This window comes from Myodes glareolus, chromosome 16 (genome assembly GCF_982192425.1).
Source record: "Myodes glareolus chromosome 16, mMyoGla1.1, whole genome shotgun sequence".
Lineage (NCBI taxonomy): Eukaryota > Metazoa > Chordata > Mammalia > Rodentia > Cricetidae > Myodes > Myodes glareolus.
This window is the reverse complement of record NC_142041.1, coordinates 50277804-50302074: the sequence shown is the minus strand read 5'-3', so window position 1 is coordinate 50302074 and position 24271 is coordinate 50277804. Positions and strand designations below refer to the sequence as shown.

Genomic DNA, 24271 nt, shown 5'->3' with positions numbered 1-24271 from the left:
AGGATCCAGCGTCTGTCTCTTTCAGCAGCTACATGGCATCTCCCTGACTCCTCCTGTCTCTCTATATCTCTGTTCCGATTTCTCATCTGGCTTTACTCTGTTAAGCCATTGGTCAAAGTAGTTTTATTTATTAGTCAATAAAGCAACATGTATACAGAAGGACATCCCACATCAAGTTCCAGACTTTTATTTTTAATTCTTTAATTTTTCTAAAACTAACTATGATTCCTTTAGTCAAGAGATCATGTTAATATTTTGGCTCATGGATAAATTTCTTAATGCCCATAATATTTTTCAGATCATAAACATAGATAAGTGAAATGAGAACGTGGCCCAGAGAAGGGGATAGGAGAATCTTGCAAAGACTAAAAATAAAGGAACCAAGACTCATGTTCCTGAATACTCCCAGAATTTGCAACAAGGGGAAGGTGAAATGAAAGAACAGTGCCCATTGCTCCCAGTGAGGCCACCAGAAATAGATGGGAAGGGGGTACTATTGCAATCATGGCTGACCCTTCATACAACTTCATCTTGAAAAGAAGAGAAGGATACAATGAAGAGCTTAGATATTTTATTAATGTTCTAGAGGCTGGAACATTTTATTCTAATGCTCTTAAAGATGTCTAAAGCACATGAGTGCTGATGAAAAACTCACCATGACTTCAGTGACCTAAGGAGGGTTTCTAAAATCCCAAGAGGAAAAAAAATCTGTCCTCTTTTCCTGCCAAGAAGACAGGGAAGGAAAGAATCTTCCATTAATGGCTCCTTATCCTAAGATGACAGTGAACAGCTGTTGATGCTACCAAGTGCTCTGTAGGTGCCCCCAGAGCAATGATCATGGCCTAGAAGTTCTGATTTTCATATTGTTTCTTCAGAAGCAGCTGGCTTGAGACCCAAAGGAACAAGCAGAAACCTTGACAACTGTCTGGATGTTGTCCATTCTTTGCACAACACAAAAAAGAATCCTCAATACCAAACCCCAAATTTGTTATTCTAGTAATTTAGATATAGGCTGTGCAAGACTTGAGATACAATAATTTCCTTTCTTTCAATGAATGTGCTCTGAAATACCTCTTTTGTGCTTATTCACTGAGATTTTCCTGGGAACTTGATTCTAAAGCATTAACAGTTTAGTGGAACTTGGCTTAATACTGTTGGCTGTTGGTAATGGCTACAATGATGATATATGTTTCTCTTGAGGCAATTAATTTGGCAAAGGAGATATGTATACAACTTATAAAATATAAATAACAAATTGAGAAAAGAGAAGATGCTGAGTGTGAAAAAATACCAAGGTACTAACCTTTTGTTTTGTTGAAACAGATAGGGATGTAAGAGAGTTGAGTATAAAGAGTGGGAGGTTCTTCATAATGAGTCATCTCCAAACCCTCCTTAGCTATAGTAAGAGACCTAGAAACCTGGCACGTAGTAAATAGATTTATTTAACTGTAGCACACAAAGTTTCCCATTGAGAAGTTTCCATTTGTATTTTTGCACCAATCCTTTAAACTAAGGAATTTTCACTGCTTTACATTAAGTGTGAGTTCAGTTCTATGATTGACAGCAAGCTTCCTAGGCATACATTCTGCTTTGGGAGGGAGTAGTGGGGAAGTAACATGCTTTCTGGCATTTCAAGGAGGCTTCTCTGTGTGAGTTATTGCTGAGGGCTCCACAGCTGCCGTGTTTGTTTACATCATCCCTGCACTACAGTGCTGAATTCAATTGTTTGCAAAGCTCTTTGGGATAATTTGTATATGAAGGATTTTATATAAAAATCAGTATTTATTCCTTTTTGTATTATGCTTTTTCAACCTGACACATAAGGGTGCTTTTATGAGCAGTATGTAAGAAGTTAAACTCTCAACTCCTATTGACAGCACTGGGAACTGGCTTCCAGTATTCTACCTGAAGCAATGGAAAGAGACTCACAGGCATGCAGGTAAATTGAAATAACAACAGAGTATAGCTCCAGTATTTATTCAGCAGCTGTAAGTATTATGGGCAACCAAGCTATAAAATAGTGTGGGGGAATTTTAATGATTGTTGGAGTTTGAACTACTTTGGCTTATTTGTGGGTATTGTTATATATAGAATGTATGTATATGTGTGTGTGCAAATATAAATGTCCATTATTAACACCTTGTTATATGACAATTTCAATTAAATAGCATAATTGTGATTCAATGATGAAATATTACTAGTAATATCTACTTTACATTTGAAATACTGAAGAATCCTATAACCCTTCAGAATCTAAGGAAAGACAGTAATCTGAGGTACACTGGGTTTGGTATTATTATTTTTAATTCTTAGAACAGAAATAGTTGAACTAATAGCTGTAATGACCTTCTAAATAACAAGTCCATTAACTATGTTTTCATTAGTTTAAAAATTGGAATATAGAATATTGGGTTTCATGATGCTATTTTCCTGCACATTTATTGTTGATCCTGTTACCTCACATCTCGCCAGGTCCCTGGCCCTTGTGCTGCTCCCCATTCTTATTCCATTGATCATCCCTTCTCCCATGCCACCTGCGTTTTGTTAGTCTCTTTTCTCTTCCCTTTTCTCCCTCCCAAGTCTCCACTGAAGAACTTTTGTCCCTAGTCTCATGTTCTCCTTTCTAGTTTCACAGATTATGCCACATACATATATACAAACTTGAAAATTTAAACCTTATCTAGAGAAAACATGCAGTATTTGATTTTCTAAGTCCTGGAGAATGAGCTTAAGATAATAATTTCCAGTATATCCATTTTCTGCAAACATCATGATGTCATTTTTTTTGCTATAGCTGAGTACAATTCTATTATGTATATATACCACATTTTTACCATCCATTCTTTTATGGATAGATATCTAGGATGTTTCCATTATGATTATGAAACAATAAGTATGAATGTACAAATCCTTCTGATAAGACTTAAGAGTCCTTTGTATAGATATATTCAGGAGTGTTGTAGTGGAATCATATAGTAGCTTAAGAGTTTTCTTTTTGAGAACCTTTTATACCAATTTCTATGGTAGCTGTGTAAGTTTACATTCTCAGCAACACTGAATAAAGTATCTTTTTACCATGTATTCTTAGCATGCTTTATTTTTATGTTATCTCTTCTAACTTGGGTGAGATGACCCTTCAAAGTAGTTTTAATCCATCAAAGACTATTATGAGGAAGGAAGGTGGTGGATGACACTTACTCACCAATAACTAGAATTTCCAGGAATAATCTAGAAACAGTTGAGAGAATCCAGCATCCAAAATGGGTGGTGCTGGAAATGCATGGAAATTTTAGTAGTAAAGAGAGAGAAGGGAGAACTCATCCCAAAATCATGAATGCTTAGTTTCGAATGGTAAGTACAACTGCAGAGGGTAGGAACCAAACATAAGACTAAAGAAAGCCTCAAGTAATATATTCTTTACATTTGTTTCCAGAAAAAGTTGAGTGCAGTTGAGGAAGGAGGGAGGGGCAAAGAGAGGAGGCGAAGGGAGAGAGACAGCCAGCAAGCACCAGAGATAAAAGTGAAGACAGAGACTCAGAGAGTAAAACCACATCTGGAGTCACTGCTGAGTAGTTTTACAGCATAGTTAGATAGGAACTCTGGGGCCTCTATATCATAGGAGTGCTTGGGAAATCCTTGTTTGTCAGTGTTTGTCAATGCAGTGGCTCAAAGCTGCATTGAAAATGAATCTGTTAAGTTTCCAGATAGGTGCATCTAGAGGCAAAGGTTCCTGTTTGCACTGACTAGTCTGTGAACCCAGGGGACATGTCTGGTAATTCTACTCAGAGGTGGCCTGCAGAATCTGACCAGCTAGAGGGGAAATTTTTGAGTCAGGACCACGGATAGCTCCAGCAGAGGTCATCTGTCTGGGCTATGAGTGACTCACTTATTTTTGCGGTTAGAATGCTTGACACTGGAGCTCCACTGGAGAAGTAAATATGTGGGAGTCCTTGTTAGAACCATTTTTCCCTATCACAAGCCTAGAGACTTGAAGGTACCAAGGTTTTAGACCCAGTAGTAGACAGCTTTCCCTCTACTATATCTAGTCTCTAAAGATAGAAAAACCATCTTGAGAACAAGCCTGTACTGCTAATGCATAAATACACCCTCCTGTTTTAAGGAAAACAACACAAAGATTAACAAGGGAAGCAAAATATCACAAAGGTTTTGTTCTCATTGGAAGACACAAACCCCAGTAGCCAAGAAAAGAAATGTAAGACAACATAGAGACAGGCTCTGCCCTCACACACACAGCATGACAACCTCAGGGGATGTAAACCTAGTTTTCTTTATTTTCATCCTGTGTATTTGAAACTGTTGTTGTTAGTTTTTTTTTGTTTATTTAAGTATCCGAAAATACTCTTTCCACTTCCTTCCCTCCTCCCAATACCCTCCCGCTCCCCCCCACTCCCTCTCCTCCTCCCTCACCATTCCCAAGAGTAGTCAGGGTTTCCTGTCCTGTGGGGAATCCAAGTTCCTCCCCCCTCCCTCCGGGTCCAGGAAGGTGAGCATCCAAACAGGCCAGGATCCCAAAAAGCCAGTCCATGCAGACGAAACAAGACCCAGTGCTATTGTCAATGGCTTCTCAGTCAGCCACATTCAGAGAATCCGGTTTGATCAAATGCTCCTTCAGTCCCAGTCCAGCTGGTCTTGGTGAACTCTCATTCGATTAGTCCCCTGGTATCAGTGGGTGAACGCACCCTTCGTGGTCCTGACTTCCAATGCTCCAATGTGGGTCTCAGTCTCTATCTCCATCCATCGTCGGATGAAGGCCCCCTCTGATTTTGCTTTCCTTGCTCACGATCTCCCTCCCTCTGCTTCTCATTTGGACTTAGGGAGTTAAGTCCAGTGTTCCAATATGTGTCTCTGTCTCTATCTCCATCCATCGCCATATGAAGGTTCTGTGGTGACATGCAAAATATTTGTCAGTATGGTTATGGGCCAAGACCAGTTCAGGCACCCTCTCCTCTGCTGCCCAGAGTACGATCTGGGGACCTCTCCTTGGGCCTGGGAACCCCTCCAGAATCAAGTCTCTTGCAAAACCTAAATTGGCTCTCATAGTTGAGATATAAACTTCCCTGCTCCCAGAACCATCCTTCCTCCCTCCCCCTCCCATTCCCCCAAGCCATCCCCAATCCTCCCACTCTCCCCTCTCCCTAACCATCTTTCCCTACTTCCACCCGCCACTCCCCATGCATCCGAGTTTGCCTGGCAATCTTGCCTAGTTCTAATATCCAGAAGGATAACTATATGATTTTCTTCAGGTTCACCTACTTATTTAGCTTCTCTAGGATCACAAATTATAGACTCACAGACCTTTAACTATGGCTAGAATCCACTTATGAGTGAGTACATACCATATTCCTCTTTTTGGGTCTGCGTTACCTCACTCAGTAAAGCGTTTTCTATTTCCATTTATTTGCATGCAAAATTCAAGACGTCATTGTTTTTTACCGCTGAGTAGAACTCTAATGTGTATATGTTCCACACCTTCTTTAACCATTTTTCTATTGAGGGGCACCTAGGTTGTTTCCATGTTCTGGCTATTACAAATAGTGCAGCTATGAACATAGTTGAACAAATACTTTTATAGTATGATAGGGCATCTCTTGGGTATATTCCCAAGAGTGGAAATGCTGGATCCTGGGGGAGGTTGACTGCCAGTTTCCTGAGAAACCGCCACACTGATTTCCACAGTGGCTATACAAGATTGCATTCCCACCAACAATGGATGAATTTCCCTTCACTCCACATCCTCTCCAGCATAGGCTATCATTGTTGTTTTTGAGTTTAGCTATTCTGACAGGTGTAAGATGGTATCTCAAGGTGGTTTTGATTTGCATTTCCCTGATCGCTAAGGAGGTTGAGCATGACCTTAAGTGTCTTCTGGCCATTCGAAGTTCATCTGTTGTGAATTCTCTATTCAGGTCAGTACCCCATTTTATAATTGGGTTAATTAGAGTTTTAGTGTTTAGTTTCTTGAGATCTTTCTATATTTTGGAGATCAGACATTTGTCTGATGAGGGGTTGGTGAAGATCTTCTCCCAGTCCGAAGGTAGACTTTTTGTCTTACTGAGAGTGTCCTTTGCTTTACAGAAGCTTCTCAGTTTCAGCAGGTCCCATTTATTCATTGTTTCTCTTATTGTCTGTGCTACTGGGGTTCTACTTAGGAAGTGGCCTCCTGTGCCTATATCTTGTAGACTACTTCCCACCTTCTCTTCTATCAGGTTCAAAGTGGACAGATTAATGTTGATGTCTTTAATCCATTTGGACTTGAGTTTTGTGCATGGTGATAGATATGGATCTACTTTCATTCTTCTACAGGTTGACATCCAGTTATGCCAGCATCATTTGTTAAAGATGCTTTCCTTCTTCCATTGTATACCTTTAGCTCCCTTGTCGAATATTAGGTGTTCATAGGTTTGTGGGTTAACAACCGGGTCTTCTATTCGATTCCATAGATCGACTTCTTTGTTCTTATGCCAATACCAAGCTGTTTTCAATATTGTAGCTCTGTAATAGAGTTTGAACTCAGGGATGGTAATGCCTCCAGAAGTTCCTTTATTGTATAAGATTGTTTTGGCTATCGTGGGTTTTTTGTTTTTCCATATAAACTTGATTATTGTTCTCTCAAGGTCTGTGAAGAAGTTTGGTGGGATTTTGATGGGAATTGCATTGAATCTATAGATTGCTTTTGGTAGAATTGCCATTTTTACTATGTTGATTCTTCCAATCCAAGAGCAGGTGAGGTCTTTCCATTTTCTGGTGTCCTCCTCAATTTCTTTCTTCAAAGACTTAAAGTTCTTGTCAAATAGGTCTTTCACATCCTTGGTTAGAGTAACCCCAAGATATTTTATGCTATTTGTGGCTATCGTGAAAGGTGATGTTTCTCTGATTTCCTTCTCTGCTTCTTTATCCTTTGTGTATAGGAGGTCAACTGATTTTTTGGAGTTGATCTTGTATCCTGCCACATTACTAAAGGTGTTTATCAGCTGTAGGAGTTCTTTGGTAGAGTTTTAAGGGTCGTTTATGTACACTACCATATCGTCAGCAAATAACGAAAGTTTAACTTCATCCTTTCCAATACGAATCCCCTTGATCTCCTTATGTTGTCTTATTGCTATTGCTAGAACTTCAAGCACTATATTGAAGAGGTATGGAGAGAGTGGACAGCCTTGTCGTGTTCCTGATTTTAGTGAAAAGGCTTTGAGTTTCTCTCCCTTCAATTTGATGTTAGCTGTCGGCTTGCTGTATATTGCTTTTATTATATTTAGGTATGATCCTTGTATCCCCAGTCTCTCCAACACCTTTATCATAAATGGGTGTTGAATCTTGTCAAATGCTTTTTCAGCATCCAATGAAATGATCATATGGTTTTTTCTTTCAGTTTATTTATATGATGGATTACATTGATAGATTTGCGTGTGTGGAACCAGTCCTGCATCTCTGGTATGAAGCCTACTTGATCATAATGGATAATTTTTCTAATGTGTTCTTGGATTCGATTTGCCAATATTTTATTGAGAATTTTTGCGTCAATGTTCATGAGTGAGATTGGCCTGTAATTCTCTTTCTTGGTTGTGTCTTTGTGTGGTTTTGGTATCAGGGTAACTGTAGCTTCATAAAAGGAGTTTGGCAATGACTCTTCTGTTTCTATATTTTGGAATGCATTAAGGAGTATAGGTATTAGCTCTTCCTGGAAGTTCTGGTAGAATTCTGCATTGAAACCATCTGGTCCTGGGCTTTTTTTCGTAGGGAGATTTTTGATAACAGCTTCTAATTCTTCACGACTAACAGGTCTATTTAGGTTTTTCACCTGGTCTTGGTTCAACTTTGGTATATGGTACTTATCTAAAAAGATGTCCATTTCTTTTACATTTTCCAGCTTTGTGGCATATAATCTTTCGTAGTAAGATCTAATGATTCTCAGAATTTCCTCTGTGTCTGTGGTTATGCCCCCCTTTTCATTTCTGATCTTATTAATTTGCATGTTCTCTCTCTGGCGTTTGATTAGTTTGGATAGGGGTTTGTCGATCTTGTTGATTTTCTCCAAGAACCAGCTTTTTGTTTGATTGATTCTTTGGATTGTTTTCTGTGTTTCTATTTTGTTGATTTCAGCCCTCAGTTTGATTATTTCCAGTCTTCTATTCCTCCTGGGTGAATCAATTCTTTTTTTTCTAGAGCTTTCAAGTGTGCTGTTAAGTCTCCAATGTTTTCTTTAATTGGGCACTTAGTGCTATGAACTTTCCTCTTAGCACTGCTTTCATTGTGTCCCATAGGTGTGAGTATGTTGTGTCTTTATTTTCATTAAATTCAAGGAAGAGTTTAATTTCTTTCTTTATTTCTTCCTTGACCCAGAGGTGATTTAATTGTTGACAGTTCAACTTCCATGAGTTTGATGGCTTCCTGGGGATAGCATTGTTGTGGAATACTAACTTTAATCCATGGTGATCTGACAAGCCACAGGTGGTTACTAATATTTTTTTGTATCTGTGGAAGGTTGCTTTGTTACCCAGTATGTGGTCAATTTTTGAGAAGGTTCCATGGGCTGGAGAGAAGAAGGTATATTCTTTCCTATTTGGGTGGAATGTTCTGTAGATATCGGTTAAGTCCATTTGATTCAATACCTCCAATAATTCTCATATTTCTCTGTTAGGTTTCTGTCTGATTGATCTGTCCATTGGTGAGAGAGGTTGTTGAAGTCTCCTACTATTAGTCTGTATGGTTTGATGACTGCCTTGAGTTCTAGAATTGTTTCTTTTACATAAGTGGGAGGCTTTATATTAGGGGCATAGATATTCAGGATTGAGACTTCCTCCTTTATGAGTATGAAATTCCATCTCTATCTCTTCTGATAGATTTTAGTTTGAAGTCAACTTTGTTAGATATTAGAATGGCCACACCTGCTTGTTTCTTAGGTCCATTTGCTTGGAAAACCTTTTCCCAGCCCTTTACTCTGAGTAGATGTCTGTCTTTGTGGTTGAGGTGTGTTTCTTATAAACAGCAGAATGTTGGATCCTGTTTTCGTATCCAATCTCTAAGTCTGTGCCTTTTTATAGGTGAATTGAGTCCATTGATATTAAGTGATATTAATGACTAGTGGTTGTTGACTCCGGTCATTTTTTTGGGTAGTAGAGTGTATGTGTTTTCCTTCTTTGAATTGTGCTTGTGAAGGGTCGCTAGATGTCTGAGTTATTGTAGGCAGTGTTGGGAATGTTGGATTCCTTGGGTTGTGATTTGCCTTCTAATACTTTCTGTAAGGCTGGACTTGTAGCTACGTATTTCTTAAATTTGTTTTTATCCTGGAATATTTTGTTTTCTTTATTGATAGTGAACGATAGCTTGGCTGGGTATAGTAGTCTGGGTTTGCATCTATGGTCTCTTAGTTTCTGCAGTACCTCTATCCAGGACCTTCTGGCTTTCATGGTTTCCATAGAGAAGTCTGGTGTAAGTCTGATGGTTTACCTTTATAAGTTACTTGATCTTTATCCTTTGCAGCTCTTAATATTCTTTCTTTAATTTGACTTTTGTGTTTTGATTATTATTTGGTGAGGCGATGTTTTTTTTTTTGATCCAGTCTATTCGGTGTTCGGTATGCTTCTTGAACCTTCATGGGGATATCGTTCTTTAGGATGGGAAAGTTTTCTTCTATAATTTTGTTGAGTATATTTTCTGGACCTTTGAAATGCAATTCTTCTCCTTCTTCTACTCCTATTATTCTTAGATTTGGTTTTTTTATTGTGTCCCACAGTTCCTGAATGTTTTGTGATGAGAATTTGTTGGATTTGCTGTTTTCTTTGGTCAGAGTGTTTAATTTCTCTATGGTGTCCTCAGAGTCTGAGATTCTTTCTTCTATCTCTTGTATTCTATTGGTTATGCTTGTTTCTGAAGTCTCAGTTCATTTACCTAGATTTTCCATAGCTAGCCGGCCCTTGGTTTGTGATTTCTTCATTGACTCCATTTCAGTTTTCAAATCTTGAACTGTTTCCATTACCTGTTTGGTTGTTTTTTCCTGGTTTCCCAGAATTTCATTTGCGGATTTACTCATTTCTTCAAACTTTTTGGTAAATTTCTCTTCCATTTCTTTACTCATTTCCTCAATCTTTTTGTTATACTTATCTTCCATTTCTTTATGGCAGATTTTCACCTCCTGTTTAAGTTTCTCTATTATTTTCATAAAGATCCGCTTAGAGTCGATTTCTTCTATTTCTTCTGTAGTAGAGTGTTCAATTCTTCTAGTTTCGTGCTCCCTGGATTCTGGAGATGTCATGTTGCCTTTCAGGTTGTTGGAGGAATTCTTGCATTGGCTCCTGCCCATCTCCTCCTCTCTGGATGAAACTCCTTAGCACTTTCTGGATAGAACTCCTCAACACTCTCTGGGTAGGACTTCTCAGCACTCTCTGGATAGAGCTCCTCAGCACTCTCTGGGTAGAACTCCTCAGCACTGCAACAGGGCTAGCTGGTCTTCCCAGGACCCAGGAGACAAAAGGGCAGCAGCAGTGGGGGCATGTAGGGGTCCTGTGGACCACCGAAGACCCTGCCGCAGAAGCTGAGCGGGGAGGGGCCGTGCTCCCTTCCCGGACAGGCTGGCCGCCCAGGCGAGCACACACTCACCTCTCCTGTTGTTGTTAGTTTTATCTTAAATTAAAATTGTTTGTATTTTATTTTGTCTTCAGCCCCTTTCTTTTCAGTGTATAAAACATTTATAGAGTGTTTAAGTCAGATTGATCCAATCACATATAGCAGTTTAAGTAGTTACTGCTATAATTCTCTTTGTTAATATTTAACCTTATACCCTAGATTTGTCTGCCCCCCTCTATCTTTGTCTCTGTCTCTGTCTGCCTTCCCTGTCCTCTTTCTATCTCTCTTCAGCTTTATTTCTCTCTCCTCTGTCGTTCCATCTCCACTTCTGTCTCCCAACAGAGCCTAGGTTGGGCTGGTGCTAAGGGAGAACTTTCCTCTGTCCCAATTTCCCAAGAGCTTGGATTGCTTTAGTTTGTCTGTTCACATTTCTTTTTTTCTCTTTCTCCTCCCACTGTACCTTTAGCCAGACTTGTCTTTTCTCTTCTTTACCTTTCCCCTTTATATCTTCATTTCCTTCTTCTATTTTATCTCCATTGCTGTATACTTATCACTAGTCTTACTTTCTGTCTTGTATTGTCATACTCATTAACCACTATCCTTTAGTTATTATACTATCCTTCTTTCTCTGTTGTTAGAATTATTGAAATTGAGGAAGCACTTGTTTTAAATTTTCTATTTTCACATTTTGTATTAAGTCTTCTATTCTTAAAGTGATTATTAAGGATTATGCCTAATACCTTGAGAATGTGGGCTTACGATTTAGCTGCTGAACAATACCCACACTTATTTGTGGAGAAAATGTATCTCAACCATGCAACAACTGAGTCACACTTGAATATTGCAAAACAGCTTGACTAATATAGACAACATATTAAATTAAGCAACTGTTCCAGTATCAGATATACATGTCTAAAAGAAGAAAGAAAAGAACAAGAAAAAAAATCAGAAGAAGTTGACTCTTCCTGAAGTTAGCAGTCTGTATTAGTGGATACCAATGAGGGAGAAGTCAACCAGACAAATATTTCAAAAAGAAAAAAATGATTGCAAAAGCATTCAGTGAAACCAAGAAGGACAAAAACTTCTGTGTGAATTCAGAGAGTCTATAATAAACAGCTGAATGACATAAGGAAGCTGGCACGTGAAGGACAAATTCAGAAAGGAGATAGCAACACTAAAAAGGTAAATTGAGATTTTGGAAATATAAGAAACTTTTTGGAAAGCCTAATAGACTGGACCAAATGGAAGACAGTATATCAGGGGTGAAATAGAATGTAGAAGCCGGATGGGGGTGGCACATGCCTTTAATCTCACCTCTTGGGAGGCAGAGGCAGGCAGATTCCTGACAGTTTAAGACTAGCCTGATATACAAAGCAGGTTCCAGGACAGCCAGAGCTGTTACAAAGAGAAACTCAGTCTTGAAAACAAAGAAACAAACAAAACTGTAGATGAATTAGCCATACAAAACAATAGAAAATTATAGAAAGAACATGCAAGATCTCTGGTACATCATTTAACTTTCCAAATTATGAATATGGGTAAGAAGAATGATCAAATTTAAGATAAAGAAAAAACTCAGTAAAATAATAATGGAAAACTTCCCTACTTAGGGAAGAGCTTAGCTATCCTGCCCAGGACATATTTAAACCATCAAGCAGGTAAGATTAGAAGACACTATTTTTTTGTTATATTACAGTAAAAACACTAAGCATGCAAACAAAGATATAACACTGAAAGTTGTAATAGAGAATTGCTGTGTTACTATAAGTGCAGATCCATTGGAATAACAAAAGATTTTACACCTGAAATTTAAAAAGTCAGGAAGGCGTGTAGTTATGTATTTCAAGCCATGAATGATATTAACTGCCATCACAGTTTAAATTACCCAGAAAAGTTACCCTTTACACTGAAGGAGAAAAATGGGCCTTCCAAGAAAGATAAATACAAACTGAAAGAATTTATGATCACCAAGCCAGCAGTACAGAAGACATTTGAAGGAATTCTACATGTTTAGAGAGAAAAAGATGAATATATCTAAGATGCCACAGGAAAGACAAAACTGCATTCAAACCTTAAATAAGCATTGAGGAGTACGAGTGAGTATGCCAAAATCACAAAGCCACTAAAGGCTTTTCAATAATAATGCTGAATTCTAATGGTCTCAAATCTCCTATAAAAAGCCATAGACTAATAGATGAAACTTCATCTAAAATAGTACATATTTATGATGCAAAGCAATCCTTAAGGAGTATAAGAAAATTCGAAATATTTCTGCTTGGTCACAAGAAGCCAAAGCAATTGAAACTCCTAAAGATAAACGAACCAATGGAACTTAAACAATATATTTTTAAGTGACCAATAGGTCCTAGGAAAAATCAAATTAGAAACAAAAAATTTTCTATAATCAAATAAAAATGAAAACACAACATAGATCTTGTGGGGTACAAATGAAAGCAGTTCTAATAGAAAAGCACATAGCTGTAAGTTCCTATATTAAGAAACTAAAAAGATTTTAAAATATATAACTTAATGATGCACCTTAAGTTCTTAGACAGGCTAGAGAAAGTCAAACTCAGAATCATTGTATGGAGAGAAGTAATAAAAATCCAGGTAGAAATTAACAAAATGAAAATGAAAATAATAATACAAAGAATCAACGAAACCATGGGTTGGTTCTTTGACAAAATAGACACAACTGGCAATTTTTTAGTCCACCTAACAAAGAGAAAAGTCAAATGAGTAAAGTTAGTGACGAAGCTGGAGGCATTGCAATGGATACTAACAAAATACAAAGGATCATTGACGTATACTTAAATAATGAATATCTCAGTAAATTATAAAATCTAGAGAAACAGATAATTGCATAGACACATTTGATCCACCAAAATTGGACCAATAGAATAGAAACAATTTAAACAGATTTATAGTGTATACTGAAATGGATGCAGTAATAAAATTCTACTAACTAAATGAAGCCTTATCCTGGACAGATTTGCTTCTGAATTCAACCAGACTGCTAGGAAGATGTTAAGTTATTCTTCAAACTGTTTCATAAAACACAATGCAAAGAATGCTACTAAACTTGTTTTGAACCCAATACTATGATGATATTATAACCAGATGAGGACACAGTAGAAATTAAAATTATGGACCCATTTTCTTGATGAAGATGGGTGCAAAAATGATTAATAAAATATTTGCAAATGAATTTCACAGTACATTAAAACAGATAATTTACTATGACCAAGTTTGCTTCAATCCAGGAGATGCATGCATGGTTTATTATAGGCAAATTATGTGTTAATACATCACACAAAGAACTCAAAGACAGGAATCATTCATCAAAAAAAAGGGCAGGAAAGACAATTGACAGCATCTTACGTCATTTAAAGATAAAAGTGCTAAAAACCAGGATTGGAATGAACAAAACTCAATACCATAAACACTATGTAAGACAAACTTATAGCCATTGTTTTACTAACTGGAGAATAACTGAAAGTATGTTTTCTAAAGTCAGATTGCGATAGTGTCCATTCATTTCCTCTACTCTGTCTCAATACTGTGCTTGAAATCTTAGCTAGAGCCATTAGAGGAAACAAAAAACAAACAAGTAGGAAAATAATATACTTATATGTAGCTGATATGGTTCCACAACAAGACATTCTATGGACTCCTCCAGAATACTCTTATGTCTAATAAGCACGGTCAGAAAAGTAGAATGCAGAATTGACATAGAAAATTCAGTAGCTTTCCTATGCACCAGTAAACCATTCTGAAGAAGAGTCAAGGAAACTCCTGTTCCTAATTGCTCAAGAACATCAGAATTATATAGTCATAAACCTGACTATCTAACTAAAAGACTTTTATAGTGAGGTAGATGAAGGAAAGACCACCTGTAACTCATGAATTAAAAAATAATGTAAAAATGGTTGTTCTACCAAAGACAAATTACAGATTTAGTGCAATGCTCACTAAAATACCAACACTATTCTTCACAGAAGTAGAAATAATAATTTTAAAGTTCACATGCAAGTGCAGAAAATATTAGAGAGTCAAAGCAATTCTGTACCAAGATGGTGCTAGAAGTATTATGCCTGATTCCAAGCCATTTTACAATGACATAGTAATAGAAGCAGTATGGTACTGGAATAAAAACAGACATACAGCTCAATGGAAGAGGATAGAAACACCCAGATATAAGGTCACTTAGCTATAGCCATCTAATTTTTGACAAATGCACCTACAATACACACTGGGAAAAAGACAGTCTCCTCAACTCTGGGCAGGGGAAAATGAATGTCTACATGTAAAAGAAGGAAGCTAGACCTGTCTTGGTCTTGTACAAAAGTCAGCTCAAATGAATCAAAGAGTTTAATGCAACCCCAGGAAATCTGAAACTATTAGAAGAAAATATTGGTAGAACCATAGGAAGACTTTTGAACAGGAAATGAGCCAGTCAGGGAATAAGGCCAACAACTGACAAATGAAACCTCATGTAACGAAAATCTTCGGCACAGCAAAGGTAACAAAAGAGTGAAGGGATAGCTTAGAGAGTTAAAGAAAAATCTGTGCTAGTTATAAACTTATGCTGACAACAACTTAATGTCCAAAATATATGAAGATCTCAAAACAAAACTGAACACTGAAATTCAAACAATGCAGTTAGTAAATGGACTGATGAAATGAAAGCACAGTTCCCCCTCCAAAAAATGAAGCATAAATGAAAGGTGGCTCGGCAATTAAAGAACAATCGTTGTTCTTGCAAAAACCTCTTCTGTACTCTGAGAGTATCTGCGGTCACGTGTGTGTGTGTGTGTGTGTGTGTGTGTGTGTGTGTGTGTGACTTACACACACAATTAGAAATATAAATAATTCTTAACAATCAGTAAAAGTTCCAATACGAGTACCCAGTAAATATATTTTAAAATGTTCAGCAAAACACATAGGGAAGATGTAAATGAAAAGTACGCTGAAATTCTAGTCCAGCCCAGACAGAATGGTTTTCATAATGACAACTACAACAAACGCTGGTAAAGATGCAGGAACTGTGAACACTTACACAGTGTGGTCAGAAACGTAAATTACTCTAGCCACTGTGAAAATCAGCATGAGGTTTCCTAAAAAGAAACAAAAAAAGAACTGCAGTCAAATAAACAAAAGTTAAAAATAGATATACCATAGGACTCACCTACACCACCCATGGGTATGCTAGGGAAGAACTCTAGGTCTACATATCCCAGAGAAACTTGAGGAGCTCGTCTTTACTGTAGCACTCTAAGGAGAGCTACGCCATGGACTTAACCTCAGTGTTCATCAGACACTGAACAGTGTATATGCATGATGGGCATCAATTTACCCGCGAAGAATGAAATGTGTCATTTGCTGGGTAATACAAGTGCAAATGGACATCATTACTTAAGTGAAATAAGAAAGACTCAAACACATATTGCATATTGCATTGTTCCACCTAATGTTTCAATCCTACATTTATTGTAGATACATAAAGTCATGTTTATGGGGTTCCTCTATATGAATATGAATATATATATATATATAAATGCAGAATGGAATTCATAGGAAGAAAGGAGACTAATGTGTGGGTGGGTGAGAGACAGAACAGGGAAAACAATGGAGGGTGGGTGAATATGACAAAATTTTATGTTATGTTTTTTAAAAGTTACATTTAGGAAACTCAATACAATGTACAACAAATATATAACAATTCAAGTGATACTACAACAGCCAAGTGGTAGATGGAAATAAGAGCAATTTAAAATTTATATCTATTGTTTTTATAATTTGATCCTACCAAAACCTTCTGGGCATATTTCAACCATTGTATTGCCTTCTGAAAAGAGTACGTGTGTAAGTTTTTCACATCTCGATAGGTTAAGATAATAGATCCAAATTTTCCCGTGATGACTTTTAGAAATACTATTTAATTCATATGACCCCAAGGTTTTGAGACCTATTCAGCTTGTGGGTTCAGATGAGGTCACTTATTGATGCTATAATCACAATGGTTATGTGGCTTTGGGAAGTCACTTAACCTTTTAAAACACCTGTGAACTCATCTGTAAAATGAGGATAGTAATAGGACCAACATCCTTTGTCTGAAGATTAGGAAGATGATCCATATAAAGCTGGTAGCACGTGCTCATCACTTAAGAGTGAAAGCATAAGCATTGCTATTGAAGGCATTATTAGGTTTATGCCTTGGTTTCTATCCTATTTTTATTAAAATAAAACAGTGAAGAAGGAATTTTCTACTAATTTTAGTTATGTCAAACACATTTTCTTCACCATACAGTATCTAAAAAGAATATACAAATGTTCAAAAATGAGTTGTCAATACTTCAAAAACCTCAGTGCAATCCTTAAAACTGGAGCCATTGAATATGCCTTCAAAAGTTCAGTCAGTTTCTGCATTTGATGAAAGATTCAGTTTCACAGTTCTTTCTTGCCTGCACATGACTAAGGTGCAGTTTCCATAACCTATCAGACTGAATTGCTATCAGATTTCTGTACACCATTAGCCTGTGAGAATGCTTTGTTCTGGAAAAGGCAAATGCTGGGAAACTCGGCAAGACTGTACAGCTTGTTTTTGCATAACCAGCAGTGGACAAGGATGCTGATTGGGATATAATTCTACTTAGTAAAAGAATCGCTAAACAGAACATATGCAATAGTAAGTCATAATTATACTCTGTGGCAATAGGTATTTTGCAAAGGAAAAAGCACATATAACAAATAAAGGAAATATTTAAACATAGGCATAGAAAGGAAGAAAATTCATTGCTTAGAATCAATGAAAGAAGAAAGAATCAAAGTATGTGATCAATGGAAATAAGAGCAATTTAGTCAGTGAAATAACTGAGAGAAGAGAAAGCACTAGTTATGACTAGTGACAGTCATAGTAAAAACTTAGGCATAAGGTATTTTATAATGCAAAGGGAAGGAGATAGGAGGGTTGAATCATTTTTAACTCAAAGTTTTCTTTAGGGATCACACACAGACAGAGAGAGACAGAGACAGAGAGAGACAGAGACAGAAGAGACACACAGAGAGAGACAGAGAGAATGATGAGTTTAACAGGTGTGGTAGACTGCTGTGAGTGAGCTAAGAACAAATGGAGGTATGAGATTTAGTATAAAGGACGCCTTACAGTTCACCAACTTTAAGCTAATTCTGTTTTTCCTCTCTTTGAAAAGAAAATGAAAGAACTCATAGGCAATACTAGCATTTGAGAAAAATAATCTCAAGGGCTATAGCAGTAGTATCAAAAGGGAAAGTAATTTATCAGCTTTCCCAGGAGGGTGCATGGCTTTGTCACTATCAGGCATAGCAGATGTTCCTGGAGAAGTCAGCTCGGACTTGGAGAACAAGTGGCCAAACTACAGACTGGAGCCAAAGAATGAAGGACAGGAAAAGGTGCCAATCATGGGGCACAGTAAAGATCATACAGCAATTTTCGCCCCTCCTCACAACACCCTCCCACTCCCCCCACTCCCTCTCCTCTTCCCTCTCCATCCCTAAGAGCAGTCAGGGTTTCCTGCCCTGTGTGTAGTTCAAGTTCCTCCCCGCTCCCTCCAGGACCAGGACGGTGAGAATCTAATCAGACTGGATCCCCAAAAATCCAGAATATGCAGAGGAAACAAGTCCCAGAGTCATTGTCAATGGCTTTTTAGAAAGACTTCGGGCCAGCCACATTCAGAGAATCCAGCCTCCTCCAGAGAATCTGGTTGGATCAAGCGCTCCTTCAGTCCCAGTCAACTGGCCTTGGTGAACTCTCATTAGATCAGTCGCCTTGTATCAGTGGGTGATCGCTCCCCTTGCCGTTCTGATTTGCTTTTTCATGTTCTTCCTCCTTCTGCTCCTCCTTTGGACCTTGGGGGGCTCAGTCTGGTGCTCCAATGTGGGTCTCCGTCTGCATCGCCATCCATCGCCCGATGAAGGTTCCCTCTGATCTTGCCCTCCCTGCTCACGTTCTTCTTCCTGCTGCTTCTCGGTTGGACCTAGGGAGTTAAGTCCAGTGTTCCAACGTGGGACCCCATCTCTATCTCCATCTATTGCCAGATGAAGGATCTATGGTGATAAGCAAAATATTCATCAGTATGGTTATGGGCCAAGGCCGTTTCAGGCACCCTCTCCTCTGTCCAGAGAACAATCTGGGGATCTCTCCTTGGACCTGGGATCCCATTTACAATCAAGTCTCTAGTAAACCCTAAACTGACTTCCATAGTTGAGATATATTCTTCCCTGAACCCATATCTATCCTTCGAAAGTGGAAACTTTTATATTTTAATAAACTTTAAAAAAAAGAAAAAAAAAGAAAATATAGGTAAACAGTAAATGTGGAGGGTGCTCTGAGGCTCTGAGAAATGGTAGATCCAAGACTGGATAAAGACATCAATGGCAAATTCTGGTCACTGAATAGCCATTGTCAAAAGATCATCTGAGTTTGGTGTTCTTGTGAATGAAAAATATTCATATTACATTGTGTTCTTTAATATTTTGATGACTATATTACGTATCTATTCAGACTGCAACAAATTAACACAGACAAGTAGACCTAAATCAAGGAACAATTAACAGCTTACAATTTTCTTATTTAGAAGTGCTTGTTTGTGACCCAAGAAAGTACCCTCTCAGCTAAAGTTAAAATGCCATACTGGTCTTTCTTTGTTTTACCCTAAGAGTCTGAGTGGTTTTCTGAGTAGGAAGGGTCTATTTCAAGTCTCACTCAGATTCCAGATAGAATTCAGCTCTGCATTTTTTAGGAAAAAAGTGTTGATATTCTTGACAGATGTTGGCAATATCTACTGTCAGTGTCCTGCCTTTGCGTGTGACTGTCCTTGTGGCCAGAGTCATCAGTGTAATTGTCTCGTTCTCAAATATAAAATCTTATCTTTTTAACGTCCAAAAAAAAAAAAGATCATACAACAAGAAGATCCAAGATGGAAGAGTACGGAATGACTCTTCAGTCAAAACACTGCCCTGGTAGCAAAGGGTGGAAGAGTGGACTGCCTCACCAGCTCCATGGAAGAAGAATCATGTCCAGCCAGAATAAGGAGATCATTTTTTTTCTCTTATCTTCTAACATCAAGTTCTCTCATGATTACAACCTCTAATCTCAAATAAATAACACAAGCTTGTGGAGTTGATGTTTAAACAGACCTGCAAGACATATATTTAAAATTTATATATTTCATTGTTTAGTTATTAGGGCTTGATTTTCATGTCCTTTAGTTTTAAAGAAACACATTTTTAAATTCAGTACAGGGCTCTGGTTTGTACGTGTCAGGAGTTGTTTCCCAATATTTGCAATTAACTTTGAAAGACCTCAAAGTTTTGCTTGCGAATGAAGAAGTTCCCCTCCCCACCCCTTAAAATTGGTGCCTCTTTGCCTGAGCCCTAGAAATTGAAACTGATTCCCCAGGAAGCCATCTAGTCAATGGTGGAAGTCACTTCTGTAACATCTGCCAATGATCATAACAAGCCAGCAGTTGCTATATTCAATAAAAGCCCCAGAATTTGTGTCTGCACAGCAGTGACAGGAGAGAATATAGGTCTCTTACCTGACCTGCACTCCATGGCCATTATCCTCTGCAACCCCCCCCATATCTCATGATTTAGAAGGTGTGCTGGGCTCCAAAAGAAGGAAGATATTTCTTCTGCCCTTGCCTCTTCCATTTTCTAAGGCAGGAGAGCCTGCAAAATTAGAGCCTTTCTGCAGCTTCTTCGGGTATATGGTGCTTTTACAATTTGCCAGTTTCTTGCAGTGAATCGGATTGCTACAATCTTATCATTTTCAAAAGCTCGTCATTACTTGCTCTCTCTGTGTAGATCTCTTTTAGTTATAGGAAAACCTCCCTCTGCTTTTAATCTCACACTGGGGTAGGGCTTCACATTTCACTTTTCAAGTGCACTTCCCAAGAAGAGAAATAAGTAGACATTCTGATAGACAATCTCTCAAAACCAGAATGCTATCTTATCATACCTTTTCATCCTTTGCCACTCTAAACTCAAGAGTGTGCAGAGAGGCATTTTCTTTTTTCTTATGCTAAACTGTTTTTAAATATAAGTATGGAATTTGTATTGACCAGGCAAGAATGCTAAAAAGAGCTTTTGGATAGTCCTGGTCACCAGTTGCAAAAACTAAACAGAGAAATAGTGTTTTAAATTTGCAAAAGTATGACACATGAGCAGTATTAATTCCTGTACATATATATGTGAATATATCTATCACATATCTATGTTCCTAGCATGTAGTGATACATTTATGTCATCTCTAATCTATTTGTCTATCATCTATTTATATTTATGTACAATCTCTCTATCATGTATTATCAATCATCTATCAATTGTCTGTCTATCTATCTATCTATCTATCTATCTATCTATCTATCTGTAATCTATCTATCTATCATCTATCAATCTATCAATCTTTCAATCTATCAATCTATCTATCTATCATCTATCAATCTATCTATCTATCTATCTGTCATCTATCTATTTATCTATTATCTATCATCTATCTATCTATCTATCTATCTATCTATCTATCTATCTATCATCTACCTATCTACCTATCTAATATGTATTTATAATACTATTAGCTTGAAGTTTTCCTGAATAAAATCAAGGTAATAGTCATGAAGGACTTTAAATAAAATCCTTTTATTAGCTATATCAAAACCTCACATGCCTTTGACGGGTTTCAAGTTATCTTGTAAAGCCCCGAGGTTTTTTGCCGTCACCGCTCTTACAAAACTGAAGTAGCACTTCTCTTTTACAACTATGACTCAAGGATGCCAGTGTGGGAAATTTAGGAATGTAACAGGACATATAAAGTCTATTGTATGTGTTCTAGTGAACCTTAGTGGACAAGCTCAGGAGGACCTGTTATGGTCTGTTGTCAGAGGAATGAGGTCAGGAGTGTGAGACAGAATTAACCCACAGCACTGTTGTTCAGCTTGCGGTTTTAGTATGACAGAAACATGGAGAACTGTAAATGTTGGATAACATTTGGACTTTATGCAAGTAGATAAAGTAGATTTCTTTTCTTTTCTTTTCCCTTGCTTGATTTTTCTTTGAGACAGATTCTTTTGTAGCACAAGCTGACTTGAACTTACTATGTAGAAGAGGATGACTGTAAACTTTTAATTTTCCTGGCCTGGCAAGTTAGATTCAGTCAGTTGCCTGTCAACTCTGCCCCTGTCTGACTGTCTCTCTCATTCCTTTCTGTCTCTTTCTTTTTGTCTCTTTGTCTTATCTCCTTTTTCTCTCCCTCCCTTCCTCCCCCATCACTCGCCCTCTCTCTTTCTCTCTCTCTGTCACTCTTTATTTCCCTCTTTGTTGTCCAGATTGTTAAAATGTCATGGTTGATACTCAGTTCATTTTTTAAAATTTATTTATTTATTAAAAATTTTCACCTCCTCCCCGCCTCTCTTTTCCCTCCCCTCCCCACCTCCCCATTCCCACCTCCCCCTCCCTCTCTAGTCCTAAGAGCAGTCAGGGTTCCCTGCCTCGTGGGAAGACCAAGGTCCTCTCCCCTCCATCCAGGTATATAAAAGTGAGCATCCAAACAAACCAGGCTCCCACAAAGTCAGTCCATGCAGTAGAATAAAAATCCAGTCCCATTGTCCTTGGCTTCTCAGTCAACCGTCATTGACAGCCACATTCAGATCATTCCTATTGATAGCTCTTTCCTATTGCCAGCATCAACACCTTCCACAAAACAGTTGAATTTTTCCTTTACTCACCTCCTAAGGAGGAGGGCCGTGCTTTTGTGGAGTCGCAATTGTGGGCTTCTGTTCCGCAGACTGGAGTTGGTGAAAGGCCGACTTGATTTAAGATAAATCAAGTGAGATAGAGAAGATGGCAAGAGGGTAAAACTGACTACTATGATTGGAAATGATTGGTGATCCTGGACAGAAGTAAGTACAACACACCCAAGTATAGGATGAGAGTTCTGGTAACTAACAGAGATCATTTGCCAGATTGCATATGCCTGTACAGAAGCGGCTTTGATGGTCTGCACAGCATATGCACACAAACTGCCAAAATACTATGTGAAAGTTGGTATGACCAGTTCCGCTGCAGCTATTTTACTGTCCTGCAGGCTTCTTGTTAGGTTTGGCATGGACAAGATCTATGAAGGCCAATACAATTTGGAAAGCATTGACAGTCAGCCTGGTGCCTGCACTTGCTATTTGGACATGTGCCTTGTCTAAATGCAAATGACAATAACATTTTTAGGGTCCTTAGGGAACCACAAGGATGACCCCAGCTAAGACCCTAAGCAATAGTGGAGAGGGTGCCTGAACTGGCCTTTCCCTGTAATCAGATTGATGACTACCTTAATTGTCATCATAAAACCTTCATCCAGCAACTGATGGAAGCAGATGCAGAAATCTACAGCTAAACAATGGCTGAGCTCTTGGAGTTCAGTCTTAGAAGGAGAGGAGCAATAATATGAGCAAAGATACGTGTCAAGATCATGAAGAGGAAACCCATAGAAACAGTTGACCGAAGCTAGTGGGAGCTCACTGACCAGACTGTCAGCTGGGGAATCTGCATAGGACTGAAATTGGTTCTCTGAATGTGGGTGACTGTTGTGTGGCTTGGGCAGTTTGCAGGGCCATTGACAATGGAACCAATATTTATTCCTAGTACATGAGCTGACTTTTTGGAGCCCATTCCCTATGGAATGCTAAGCTTAGATACGGTGGGGAGGGCCTTGGTCCTGCCTCAAATAACATTCAGACTTTGCTGACTCCCCATGGAATGCCTCCACCCTCTTTGAATAGTAGATGAGGACTGTGGTGGAGGGAAGATAGGGAGAGGAGGGAGAGAGAATTGGTGTGTAAAATAAAAAGGATTGTTTTAAAAAATAAAGAAAATTTTGAAGGGCCCTAAAAAGAGCTGTGGATGGAGACTACTCTATCCCTCATAGTACTAAATGACTCCCTGAGTATGATTATGAAAGCAGGTTGAATGCAGGAGTACCTTGGAAGCACAGCATGGGTGAGAATGTTGCAGACTGCATATATTAGCTAATGGAGGAAGATAAAGATGCTTATAAGCAACAGTTCTCTCAGTACATAAAGGACATCATAACTCCAGACATGGAGGGGATACATAAGAAAGCTCATGCTGCTACTTAAGAAGTTCCAGCCTATGAAAAATAGCTTAAGAGTGAGGTGATGAAGGAATGGAACTGCCCTCAAATATCTCTTGTCCGAAAAGAGCAGGCTGCTCAGAAGATGGCAAGTTTCCTTCCAAGAGTCCAGGAACATTCTGCTCAGACCTAGAGAAATTATTTGTTTGTTTGTTTTGATTTTTTTCCAAGACAGGGTTTGTGTGTGTGTGTGTGTGTGTGTGTGTGTGTGTGTGTGTGTGTGTAGCCCTGGCTATCCTGGAAATTTTTCAACAGACCAGGTTGGTTTGAACTCCGAGATCTGCCTGCCTCTGCCTTCCCAGTGCTGGCATGAAAGTCATGAACCACCACTGCCCAGCACTAAAGCAATTTTCTATAAAGATTTTTTTCATAAAGACAATAAACTTATTGACCAAGAATCTAAAAATATATAAAAATAAATTCTTCCCTTTAAACCCTGAAGATTCCTTTATTTTTCCTTAGGGTAGTTGGCATAACAAGAACCTTGCATTTTTTTTCTTCGGGTAC

At 38.2% G+C, this 24271-nt stretch overlaps 1 pseudogene; it reads left to right on the top strand.

The window, feature by feature from the left end:
* The first annotated feature begins 17901 nt into the window (after nucleotides 1-17901).
* Nucleotides 17902-23897, top strand: LOC125390867 (large ribosomal subunit protein uL18 pseudogene; annotated as a pseudogene).
* Nucleotides 23898-24271: the final 374 nt, after the last annotated feature.